This window comes from Mesocricetus auratus, unplaced genomic scaffold (assembly GCF_017639785.1).
Source record: "Mesocricetus auratus isolate SY011 unplaced genomic scaffold, BCM_Maur_2.0 Super-Scaffold_6730, whole genome shotgun sequence".
Lineage (NCBI taxonomy): Eukaryota > Metazoa > Chordata > Mammalia > Rodentia > Cricetidae > Mesocricetus > Mesocricetus auratus.
This window is the reverse complement of record NW_024429184.1, coordinates 94,706,196-94,720,122: the sequence shown is the minus strand read 5'-3', so window position 1 is coordinate 94,720,122 and position 13,927 is coordinate 94,706,196.

Sequence of the window (13,927 nt, the reverse complement as noted above, 5' to 3'; positions counted from 1 at the left end):
ATATGGATGGGGCTGTTGAATATACAATGAACTCATTTCCTATAATAACTAGAAGAGAAGGTTGGATCACAGTACATTTGATTAGGAAAATGACACCCTTTCAGCTCTTTCTGCCTCCACCCCTTTCCCCCCAAAAAAGGGGCATTTCAGGTTGATGTACAAAACTGGTCTAAGAGAAACTCCAATAAATCTACAAGGATGACCCCAATTAAGATTCCAAGCAATCTGGGATATTTGCATCTCCTGTGGCCATGCAAGACTTCCAGTTGAGGGATTAGGACACCAATCCAGTCACGTAAACTTCAGCCTACAGTCTGTCCTAACTATGGGATATGCTGGAGCAAGGGTGGGCAGAAATTGTGGGAGTGACCAACCAATGAATGGCCCAGCCTACTATTCATGACACTAGAGTGAGCCCACCCTGAACATCACCTGGATTACCAGGACTCACAGACTTGATGGCCCAGAGACCTAGGATGGAACCAAACATAACTGGAGAAAAAATATGTCAGTGTAATGGTGCCTAATGGTATTCAGCTATACTCATAAATTGGTGCCTAGACCAGTTGTCATCAGAGAGGCTTCATCTAGCAACCGAGGGAAACAGATACAGAGACCAGCAATCAAACATTAGTCCATGCTCAGGGAATCCTAATGAAGAGAGGGAGAAAGGATTATAGGAGCCAGAAGGGTCAAGGACATCACAAGGAAATCCAGAAAATCAGGTAACTTGGGCTCATTAAGAGCTAACAGGGAGCCTGTGTGGGACTTACTTACACCCTCTGCATGTTAAGTGACAGTTGTATAACTTAGTCTTCTTGTAGGAATCCTAGTCGGGACAGGAGTTGTCTTTGACTCTTTTGCTGATTTTTTGTACCCTATTCCTCGTAGTGGGTTGCCTTGCCCAGCCTTAATACAAGAGGGGGTGTTTAGTCTTACTGCAACTTGATATGCCATGTTTAGTTGATATCATGGAAGACCTACCCTTTTCTGAAAAGAAATGGAAAAGAGAATGGGGGAGGCAGATGTGGAGGTGAGGGACTGGGAGGAGACGTGGTAGAGGAAACTAGCCATGATGTAAAAATACACATTTTTTAATCTTTTAAAGAAAATAGGAAAATGACACCCAGTGGTAGCATTAATCAACAAACAAATGAAAAGAACCAGAACTGCTGATAATATGGTCAGTATATCACATACATGCTTTTCTATTTCCTCCAAAATATCAAAAGTCATATGCTTATATGAAGTAATAACCATTATAATTATTAAGTTCTTTAGGAAGAAAGAGAAATCCTGTCTTTGGGAAATATATATATATATATATCATATATATATATATATATATATATATATACAGAGAGAGACAGACAGAGACAGAGACAGAGATGAGAGAGACAGAGACAGAGAAGAAAGGAAGGAAGGAAGGAAGGGGAGGAAGGAAATTAACTCCAGGATTAACAAGATGGTTCAACGGAATAAGAGCTTGTTGTGGAAGTGTGAAGACAAGAGGTTGGCTTGTAAGAACCTAAGTAAAAGTAAGTCATACAGGAGAAACAGCTACCTGGAATCCCAGCAGGACAGAGCCAAGGAATTCCCAAGGGAAGCAAGCTAGACATATTAGTGGAAATACTGAGAGATAGCCTATCGGGAAGAGCACTCCGAAAAAACATTTCATTTCTGGACTTCCACATGAACATGCGCAAAGATGCACCAGGACCTGCATACACACACATGGAAACATGCATGTACACATGCACACCAAGACACATGCAAATACAAAAAGGGAAAGAAAATAATTCTACTATACTATCAGAAATAATAAAGCACATATAATAAACTCAACAAAAGCAGCACAAAATTTACACACTGAAAGAAAATCATTACTGAAAGAATTTAAGGAAAATCTAAATACATGAAAAAGCATCCACATTCGTGGATCAGAAGATTAAACATTGGAAAGATAATGTGGTGTTTGAATAAGAATAGCCCCCACAGATTCATATATTTAAATGTTTAGGGAATAGCAGTATGAAAGGATTAGGAGGTGTGGTCATGCTAGATGAAGTGTGTCAATGTATTTTCATAACCCAAGCTCTCTCTTTCTGCTGACTGCAGATGTAGAACTCTCAACTACTCCTCAGGAGCCATGTGTACTTACATGTGGCCATACTCCTTGCCATGCTGATAATGTACTAAACCTCTGAAAATGTAACCAAGCCTCAATCAAATGCTTTCCTTTATAAAAGTTGCTGTGGTCATGATGTTTGCACATAGCAATAGAAAATTGACTAAGATAGGTAATTACCCATGGATGTCTACATATTAAATACAGCTTTTTTAGATCCAGTTATATTCATAGTTAATGTATATATCAGAAGAAATTGTCAAATAGTCAATGGAAACAACACACACACACACACACACACACACACAATCTCTTGTAACCAAAGAGATTTTCGAAAAATAAGTTAACCAAAATTAAAATACTTTAACTAATGCAAGATTATTTCAGTTCAACTCTAATGATCACATTAATACTCAACTTAGCATTTTCAACCTTATTTAAATGTGGAAGCATTTATTTGACTACAAATCCCCCACACAGTGATTTTGAGAAATGCTAGTGATTTTCTTCTTTCCTTCCTTCCTTCCTTCCTTCCTTCCTTCCTTCCTTCCTTCCTTTCTTTCTTTGCAATATGGCCTCATTATGTGATATTGACTTGTCTGGAACTTGCAATGTAGACCAAGCTAGGCTTAGAAAACAAACACAGGCTGGCAGAGAAGTCATTAGAGTTTGGGTCTGGGCTTCTGAGGCAAACAGAATGTAAAGAATGATGTGCAGTCAGTACTGAACACAATTACCCTGTCAAGCAATTTGCTGAGTAAGTTCAGCAGGTCAAGAGGTTGAGAAGCAGAGCCAAGGGGAGCTAAAAACAATAGAGAGGTTTTCATAACCTCAAGTTACTGGGAATATAAACATTGGAGTTCATGACTTATTAAGAAAAAGAGTCCTGCGAAATATTTGTCATATTGAAAGTTTTCACTTTAGAAGTTAGTGAAGAAACAAGAAGAGCCACCATACAGACTGTGAAGCACTTCAAGCCATCCTAGGGACTTGTCACAGTCCATCTCTCAGCTACTAGGAACAGAATTGGAGAATAAGAATTGCCCCCACTCCCCCACAATAATACAGCTAGATGTAAGTAGACACAATACTGTCTCCCATTAATTTTAAAATAATTGTGATTATTAATGTATACAAGAAAATAATTATCAATGCCATCTTAAATGGAAATTGTAATCCCAGAAAAAATGTGGTGACTAAAATTTAAAATTCAACAAATTTAACATTAGACATAACCTCAAGAAAATTATGATATGGGATACAGTAGGAAGGTTAATAGAAAATACTGAAACTCAAACACAAGGCTAAATAGCAAAAGTGTAATATAAAATGCATGCAAAATATGATAGAAACTTTTTCCTTTTAAATTTTAATTTTTTATTTTTCTTTGATAATTTCGTACACACACACACACATACATATATATATATATATATTATTTTCACACACCACTACTCTCTCCCTCCTCTCACTACTGCTAAACTCCTCTTCCTGACAAGCGTCCGACCTATTTTCATGATTTTTGATAGTTTGTTTGCTTTGCATTATGAGCCACTGTGTTTAATTAGGTTTGCTTGCATGTGCATGGGTAGACGTCATTTATTAGAGTGTGGACAATTTACTCATGGTTAAACCACTGAAGAAAGTGTCTTTCACTCACCCAGTAATTGCTAACTGCCTATAGCTCTTCTGGGTGGAGTGAAGCATCATGACACCTTCCCCAATCATGATCAAATTTCTATGTTGGGACACATCTTGTAGAACACTTACACAGGTATCTACATCTGCTGCAATTTCGTGAGTGCAGTGTCCATCATGGCACTGCACAATAATCTCTATCTCTGGCTCCACAGTCTTGCTTCCCCATCTTCTGCAGTGTTCCCTGAGCCTTGGAAGGGTTGTTAAGAAAAGTCCCATTTAGAGATAAGTACTCAACACTCACTTATTCTGAACACTTTGACTACTTATCAGTCTCTACAGTAACTGTCACACACTATAAACAGAAGTATCTCCAACTAAGGTTGAGAAGCAACACTAATCTTTGAGTATAAACCTAAATACTTAACAGGTATTTTGGAACCATGCCCTTTTAGCAAAACAGCAGTAGGAGGTTGCCCTAACCAGGTCTATGCTATTCTCAACCATGGGCTTTTGACCATGTTTGCAGTACCAAATATGAATTTACTCTCATGGTATTGGTCTCAAATCTAAGCAGAGAGCAATTGATTACCCATATAGAAGTCCTGCCGCTATCACACCAGGAGGTTCGTCTTGTCTTGTAGGTTGATATTGTAGCCTCAAAAGGGAATTATAAGATAGGAAAAGATATCTTGAGAAAGTAGAAACAAAAATTAACACAGAATGTATCAAACCTAATAAATGAAAGCTAACATCGCTCTAATAGGTCTACAGTGGACAGCATTCTCAGTGTTGAAAAGTCAAAGCCCCAAAGGACACAATTCTTAGCACTCACGCAGCAGTGGTAGAAGCCCTTGTAAGAGGAATCATGCAAGAGAAAGAAATAAAAGGTACCTATCAGGGAAAGGGGAAGCGAAATGATCACTAACTGAACTGCTAACAAGATGTGAAGTGTGGAAATTCCTAACTACTCTGCCAAATACCCATCAGAACCAATGAACAAATGAAGTACAGTTGCAGGATACAAAACTAGCATGTGAAAGTCATGTATAATTATAATGAGCTGTTTTTTTTTTTTTTAGTTCAAACTTTACGTAAAGCTATGAAACCTAGATAGCCAGGACCAACAATACTAAAAGAACAATGGTAAAGATGTGGCTCATCGATTAAGAACACACACTGCTCGGGGAGTCCAGGGAAGCAGCAGTTCCTCCGGCAACATCAGGTAAACAGGCTGGCTTCCCGGCCTGTGTTCCAGTGCCTGCAGATCGCCTGGGAACTGTACAGAGCTCCCAATCCCGGCAGGAGCCAAGGACCCCGGACTCCAGGTCTTCTCTCCCACCAAGGAGACCAGGAAACCAGAGGAGGCTGAGGGTCCATGGAAGCAGCTGTTCCTCCGGCAGCATCAGGTAAACAGGCCAGCTTCCCAGCCTCTGTTCCAGTGCCTGCAGATCGCCTGAAAACTGCACAGAGCTCCCAATCCCGGTGGGAGCCAAGCACCCCAGACTCCAGGTCTTCTCTCCCGAGAACGAGACCAGGAAACCAGAGGAGCCAGGGAGACCAGGGGAGTAGCTGTTCCGGATCAGGTACAACAGGACCCAGCATAGGGTCCAGGGGACCAGGTAGGAGGCTAAGTGTCCCAGATTCCTGTTCTTCTTCTCCACCCACGGGACCAGCATTTGGACAAGGAATAGAAGAACCACCAGATTATTGGACTTGCTAGCACCCACCAAAAGGGAACTCTGGTCCCCAGACCAGTAAGGGGCTCTTTCTGCACCCACTAGAAGAAGAGATGGGAAAGAGACAATACAAAAACACACTCAGCAACAGAAAAACAAATATGACACCGCCAGATTCTAGAGACTCCACACCAGCAAGACCCCAACATTCCAATGCAAACGAAGCAGAAGAGAACGACCTTAAAAGCACTTTCATGAAAATGATAGAGGCCCTAAAAGAGGATATAGGAAAATCCCTCAAAGAAATGGAAGAAAAAACAAACCAAAAAATGCAAGAATTGGAAGAAAAAACAAACCAAAAAAGGCAGGAAATGGAAGAAGAAACAAAGCAAAAAATGCAAGAAATGGAAGAAAAAACAAAGCAAAAAATGCAAGAATTGGAAGAAGAAACATAACAAAAAAGGCAGGAAATGGTAGAAGAACCAAAGCAAAAAATGCAAGAAATGGTAGAAAAAAACAAAGCAAAAATGAAAAAAATGGAAGAAGAAACAAACCAAAAAAGGCAGGAAATGGAAGAAGAAACAAAGCACAAAATACGAGAAATGGAACAAAAAGCAAACCAAAAAATGGAAGAAATGGAAGAAAGAACAAACCAAAAAATTCATATAAGGCAACAAACGGAAGAAAAGATAAACAGAAAATTGCAAGAAGCAATGCAAACCCTGCAAGGGTTGAAAACTGAAATAGAAACATTAAAAAAACACAATCTGAAGAAAAGCAGAAAATAGAAAATCGGGACAAACAGTCAGGCACTACCAATACAAGCATTACCAACAGAATAGAAGAGATGGAAGAGAGAATCTCAAGTGTTGAAGATACACTAGGAGAAATGGATTTATCAACCAAAGAAAACCTTAAATCCAACAAATCCTTAACACAAAACATCCAGGAAATATGGGACACCATGAAAAGACCAAACCTAAGAATAATAGGTATAGAAGAAGGAGAAGAAACCCACCTCAAAGGGGCAGAAGGCATATTCAACAAAATCATAGAAGAAAACTTTCCCAACCTTAAGAAAGACATGCCAATGAAGGTACAAGAAGCTTACAGAACACCAAATAGAGTGGACCACAAAAAAAATCCCTCGCCACATAATAATCAAGACCCCAAACATACAGAATAAAGAAAGAATATTAAGAGCAGCTAAGGAAAAAGGTCAAGTAACATATAAAGGCAGACCTATCAGAATTACACCTGATTTCTCCATGGAAACTCTGAAAGCCAGAAGGTCCTGGATAGATATTCTACCTACACTAAGAGACCATGGATGCCAGCCTAGACTACTATACCCGGCAAAGCTCTCAATCACTATAGACGGAGAAAACAAGATATTCCATGACAAAACTAGATTCAAGCAATATGTGTCCACTAACCCAGCCCTACAGAAAATTTTGGAAGGAAAACTCCAACCCAAGGAAGCTAACTACAACCAGAAATACATAGGCATTAGAGAATCCCACACTACCAACAGCCAAAAGAACAAAGGGGTGAAATTCCACACATAATTCCACCAACAACGACCATTGCAAATCGAAGAAGGATGAGCAATCAATGGTCATTAATATCCCTCAATATTAATGGCCTTAACTCACCCATAAAAAGACACAGACTAGCAGAATGGATTCGAAGACAGAACCCTTCCTTCTGCTGCATACAAGAAACACACCTCACCCTCAAAGACAGATATTACCTGAGAGTAAAAGGCTGGGAAAAATTTTTTCAATCAAATGGACCCAAGAAACAAGCAGCAGTAGCAATCCTAATATCTAACAAACTGGACTTTAAAATAAAATCAATCAAAAGAGATGAAGGAGGTCATTACATACTAATCACAGTTGAAACCCACTAAGATGAAGTGTCTATCCTGAACATCTATGCCCCCAATACAAAGGCATCCACATTCGTTAAAGAAACATTATTAGAACTTAAATCTCATCTAAAGCCCCACACAGTTATAGTGGGAGTTTTCAACACACCACTCTCACCATTAGACAGGAATATCAGACAGAAACTCAACAAAGAAGCAAAGGGTCTAATAGAAGTAATGACCCAACTGGGATTAACAGGTATCTATAGAACATTTCATCCACATAATAAAGAATATACCTTCTCACCACCACATGGAACCTTCTCAAAAATCAACCACATACTTGGCAACATATCAAACCTCAGCAGCTATAAAAAAATTGGAATAACTCCATGCATCTTATCAGACCACCATGCTTTAAAATTAGAATTCAGCAACAACACAAATTGCAGAAAACCTACAAACTCATGGAAATTGAATAATGCTCAACTGCACCATCCCTGGGTCAAAGAGGAAATAAAAAAGAAATTAAAGAATTACTCGAATTCAATGAGAATGAAGACACAACATACCCAAAACTATGGAAAACTTTGAAAGCAGTGCTACGGGGGAAGTTCATAGCACTTAGTGCTCACATGAAGAAACAGGAGAATAGTTATACTAGAGAATTAACAGCAAAGCTGAAAGCTCCAGAACAAAAAGAAGCAAACTAATATTGTTTGAGGTTACATTGTGAAAGGTGTTATTTCCATTACAGTCCATTTGTCATTTGCTTGTAGGAAGGCTAGTGATTTTTGTGTGCTAAATTGGTAACCTCCTACTTTTCTGAATGTTTTTGTCAACTGTAAGAGTTTTTTGGTGGAATGTTTAGGGTCACTTATTTATATTATTACATCACCTGCAAATAAAGATATTTGACTCTTTTCCTTCCTATTTGTGTTCCCTTGATCTCCTTCATTTATCTTATTGTTCTAGCAAAGACTTCAAGTACTATCTTACCCAGGTATGAAGAGAGTGGACAACTTTGCCTTGTTCCTGAATTTAGTGATTTGCCTGGAATTTCTCTTCATTTAAGTTGATACTGGTTATTGACATGCTGTAAGTTATCTTTATGATGTTAAGGAATATATAATCTTATCCCTAACTTCTCCAGGGCTTTTAGTATGAATGGCTGTTGGGCTTTGTCAAAGTCCTTATTGCTCCCTGGAATAGTTGTTTGAGAAAAAATGCTGAAAATTTTTAGATGAAGTTCCTGGCAAATAAAAATATTCAATATTAATTTTCTTTCTTCCCAAGTCATGTCAACATACTAACCTACAATAATTGTTGAGTAAGTTAAATTAATTGTAATTTAATTATCTGGGTTGTGTGACAATTAAAACCAGATTTTCAATTTAGATTGCAAAGTAAAAATATCTAAGACTCATTTCCCTGTAATATAAAGTCTGCCAAGTAGTTTCTGATGTTCTAAGGAAAGATGCATCAAATTTTTATGAATTTTGCTGCATGGCCTTTGGATCCCACATACTGGTTATGAGAGAATGAAACCCTGAACTGGGATGAAAATGTGAGGGTTTTGTTGCCATCACTAATGAACTGATAAAGGCCTCCTAAGGATGCTGAGACCAGAAAAAGCATCAGCAGCTGTTGTGAATGTGGGAGGTGGGGATGGCAGCAAGCATGCTGTGTTCTTTACAGCCCTGCCCTTCCCTAATGGATCACAACACCCAGCATGTGAAAATCCTATTAATGAGAACATTGATCTTCAAGCTCCCAACTACAGTAGAACAGTTATCACTTGAATGTACACTGAGTACCAAAATATTTGATTATCACAGTTATGCTCAATGATTTTGTTTTATTAGTGAAATAAAAACCCACATGCATTTAAAAGATACTTTATATTTTCTGTCATATTCTTTACATAAACTGCCATCAATTAGTGGGTTTTGTGTATCTTTTTTTGCTACTTGTAAGGACACAGTTTATACCCTTGCCCCAAATATTATAGAAATTTTGTTAAGTAATCTGTTTCAGAACTAGGAGATCTTGCATCCAATAATCAAAACATCACATTGTACCCCATAATTTTATACCAATATTATGTGCCAATCTGAAATATTTTTAAGGCCTGAGGTTTCCTGGTTCAAAAGTTCTTGAACATAACCAGGTTCTCATGCCAGCCAATCCCAGCTAGATGCTCTCCAAACCAGAGCCCTCAGCAACCTCACCTCAAACACCCACATGCACTCCCCAGGCACAGCTCCAAAGTCACCCCAGCCTCTCGCCCCACCTCATGGGCAGTGACCATAGATTTTCCCTCACAAGTGTGCCAGGGCTGCCACCAGAACTGCCATTAAATGCCTGATGAACCTGGAGCTGAATGCCTCTTCTGTCTGCCTGTCCACATAGACACTTCGAGCAGGATGGTGTGACTCTAAGGAACTTTTCTAAATACTTTTTCCACCAGTCTCATTAGGAGAGGGAGCACGCTGAGTGTTGGCTTTACGGACGCTGTAACGATACGCGACACACAATTACTGAAAATAAGGCTAAGTATTTTATATAGAAAATTACTCACAAGATACCAAACCCCGAGAAGCCCAGCAGATCTCAGCTAGCGACTGGACCGGAAGCCGAACTCCAGGAAAAGAGAGCGAGACTTCCTGTGCGCTGTCTTTTATGCCTTCCCCCGTAACGCCCCTAGCCATGCCCAAAAGTGGGCTTGGCTAGTGACGTAGTTCCGCCTACGTACGTATACGTCTTTATGTCCAGCCGTATACGTCTTTAGTCCTGCCTAAAGTGGGTGTGGTTAGCGGTGTGGTAAACCGCCCTTTTATTACCTCATCTGTATGCGCCTCTAGTAAGTCACATGTTTAATGGCGGCATCAGACTTCCTCCTACAATTCCCTTTTAGTCTAAAAAAGGACAACTAACTTGTGTCCATGAACAAAATGTATCAAACATCTATTCTATCTAAACCTAAACTTATCTTAAAGAAACACCCAAATATGAACACCTCCTTCCAATCCCAACTCTAAAATAATGGAAAACTAACACTAACAGGTGTAAACTTATAATATCAATAGTAGGGAGAGGGGGCGTGGAATTCTCAAAACTACTTCCTGCTGAGATGGGACGATGATAATCTCATGGGGACCTGTGAAAAGAAAATGTTAGTATAACAAAATCTGAGTAGATCAGACAGTCTCAGTATGGCAGGAGCTGCTTGACTGAAGTTCCTGACTGAGGTTCTAGTGTTGATTGAAGCTCTTATCTTGAAGCTCTGGTCAGATTGTAGAAGATGTGCTATTTCTGTTCCTTGGTCTGGAGTTGTGTCGAGTGATGTAGTTTCAAGCCAGTTTCAGGATAGTGCTTGTCAGGTGGAGTCAACGATGTGGGGCAATTCAGATGCCTCCAGTCGAATCAGGTGAAGTCAAGGAAGTGGATCCTCATTCTCTTTCGGAAGCAGTTGAAGATTGCTGTCAGGAAATCCCTTGTTCTCTGGAAAACTCGAACATTACTGTTAACAAAGAAATATTTTAACTTTCATATGTAAGCATACAGAAGAGGTGACAATAGGGAAGATGGAAAACCTGGAGGAAATTAGACTGTTCAGAAAAAGAAATCCATAGATAACAGTCCCTCATTTTATTTCTTCTGTCTTATATCAATGGCTCTTTGATATAATACAGAAATTCTGAATTGTATTTAAATAATATGCTTGGGTTTAGAGTAGGAGAGCCAATCCAACTCCAAAGCCAGCTTCAGTTAAATGAATGGGAACTGAGGTATGTGAAGAAATAAAGATAAAAGGGTACTATGAAAAACAATATAGAGAGATTTAGACTTTGATACCACACAGTGAGATACTGTTTGTTGATGGTCCTCAGGGTAGCTATTCATTCTTCTACAGGAATCCATATGTCCAGTATTCCTTGCTGAGTTTACCTGTGAAGACAAAAACAAAGCACTTCTCTTTCCTTTTAGGAGGTCACTGTACCCATTGTGGACTATGAATTTGTAGATGGGCTGTTATCTTCCTCCTCCTGAGATGTTTTCTGTTCTGATCGAATTTTAATTAATTTTGATGGAACCCAAACCTTTTCTTCTCCTGTGGAAACAAAAGCATAACCCCTTCCCCAACGTAACACATATCCTGGTTTCCAGACTGAGGTCATAACATCCTTAAAATACACCGGTTGGTTCAGTTCAGAAGTCTTCTCTGTAGTCCAGTGTCTTTCTGCTGCAGTTTGTCCTTTTTCATCAGCATTAAGAAAATTCAACGTTAGTAAAGCATTGTGTAACCTGTGTCTAGGTGTCTTTGTTTTCCCTGGCTGTTTATGAAGCATCTCTTTTAAGGTTCGGTTAGACCTTTCAATTATTGCTTGTCCTGTGGGATTGTAAGGTATACCAGTTACATGTTTTATATTATAATATTTGAAGAATTGTTCCAATTTACTGGAGACATATGCTGGACCATTGTCAGTTTTTATTGTTTTAGGTATACCCATAACAGCCATTACCTCTAAGAGGTGTGTAATAACAGAGTCAGCTTTTTCAGAGCTGAGGGCAGTAGCCCATTGGAAGCCTGAGTACGTGTCTATAGTATGGTGTACATATTTCAAACTGCCAAATTCTGGGAAGTGAAATACATCCATTTGCAAAAGTTCATTTCTGTGAACACCTTTAGGATTACAACCTGCTGGTAATGGAGTTTGAGTGTACAATGAGCAACTGGGACAATTTCTTACTATTTCTTTGGCTTGTTGCCAGGTGATAGAAAAATCCTTCTTTAAACCTTTGCTGTTAACATGGTGTTTCTTATGAAATTCTGAAGCTTCCAACACATTACCTACTAATAAACGATCAATTTCATCATTGCCTTGTGCCAGAGGACCTGGCAGACCTGTATGGGATCTGATGTGTGTTATATATATAGGATGAGTCCTGTTTCTGATGATTTCCTGCAATTGTAAAAACAATGAGGTTAATTCTGTATTATCAGGAACAAATTCTGCAGTCTCAATGTGCAGGACAACTCTTTCTGCATACTGAGAATCCGTGACTATATTGAGAGGCTCTGTAAAGTCTTTAAGTACCATGAGAATGGCATATAACTCTGCCTTTTGTACAGAGTTGTAAGGGCTTTGAACTACTTTACTTATATTTCCTGATTTATACCCTGCTTTACCTGACTTGTTTGCATCCGTGTAGAAGGTAAGAACTCCAGAAATAGGTGTTTGCCTCACGATACGTGGAAGAATCCAAATTGTTTTCTTTATGAATTTGATTCTCTCTGTTTTGGGATAGTTATTACTAATACTTCCCAAAAAGTCACTGCAAGCTATTTGCCAATACTCATTATCCTTCCATAAGGAGGAAATTTCCTCATTCGTTAAAGGTACAATAATTTCAGCTGGGTCTTTCCCAGTCAGTTGACGAAGCCTTAATTTACCTTTTAATATCAAATCTGAGACCTTTTCTATATAGGTTTTCAATTTTTTATTCTGTTTATGTGGCAGAAATACCCATTCTAGAATGATGTCATCCCTCTGCATTAATATTCCTGAGGGGTATTCTCTAGATGGTAAAATAACCAGAATACAGTCCAGATTTGGATCCACACGGTCCACATGTGCTTCTAATATTCTCTTTTCTACCCATTCTAATTCTTTTTCAGCCTCAGCTGATAGTACTCGTGGGCTGTTTAGGTCTTTATCTCCTTTTAAAGCCATTTTCAGGTGTTTTAAATCATGCCCTTCTACACCAATAATCGCCTGTAATTGAGAGATTTCTCCTAATAGTTTTTGAAGATCATTAAGAGTCCGGTAACGATCTCTTCTGATCTGTACTTTCTGTGGTCTAATTTTCTGAGCATCTATTTTATAACCTAAATAGTTAATAGAATCTCCTCTTTGTATTTTTTCTGGGGCAATTTGTAATCCCCAGCGAGGCAAAATTTCCTTTACTGCCTCAAACATCTTTTCCAAAGTATCCTTATTTGAATCAGACAATAATATGTCATCCATATAATGATATATTAACGAATGTGGAAATTTTTTACGAATTATTTCTAGAGGTTTATTCACAAAATATTGACACAAAGTTGGACTGTTTAACATACCTTGAGGTAGTACCTTCCACTGGAATCTCTGTACCGGACGGGAATTATTATAGGTAGGTACTGTGAAGGCAAACTTTTCTCTGTCGTTTTCTTGTAACGGTATGGTGAAGAAACAATCTTTTAAGTCTATAACTATAATTGGCCAATCCTTAGGAATTAGAGAAGGTAACGGCATCCCAGGTTGTAGAGACCCCATAGGCTGAATTACCTTGTTGATGGCTCTAAGATCAGTAACCATTCTCCACTTACCAGACTTCTTCTTGACAACAAAAACAGGCGAATTCCACGCACTAGTTGATTCCTCAATGTGTCCAGCATCTAGCTGTTCCTGAACTAACTTCTCCAAAGCCTCTAACTTCTCAGATGTCATAGGCCATTGACCCACCCAGACGGGTTCATCTGTCAGCCATTTTAATGGTAGAGCTTTTGGTTGCTCTGTAGGTTTGGCACTAGCATCTTGCTTCTGCACAACCTGTATATTTGGC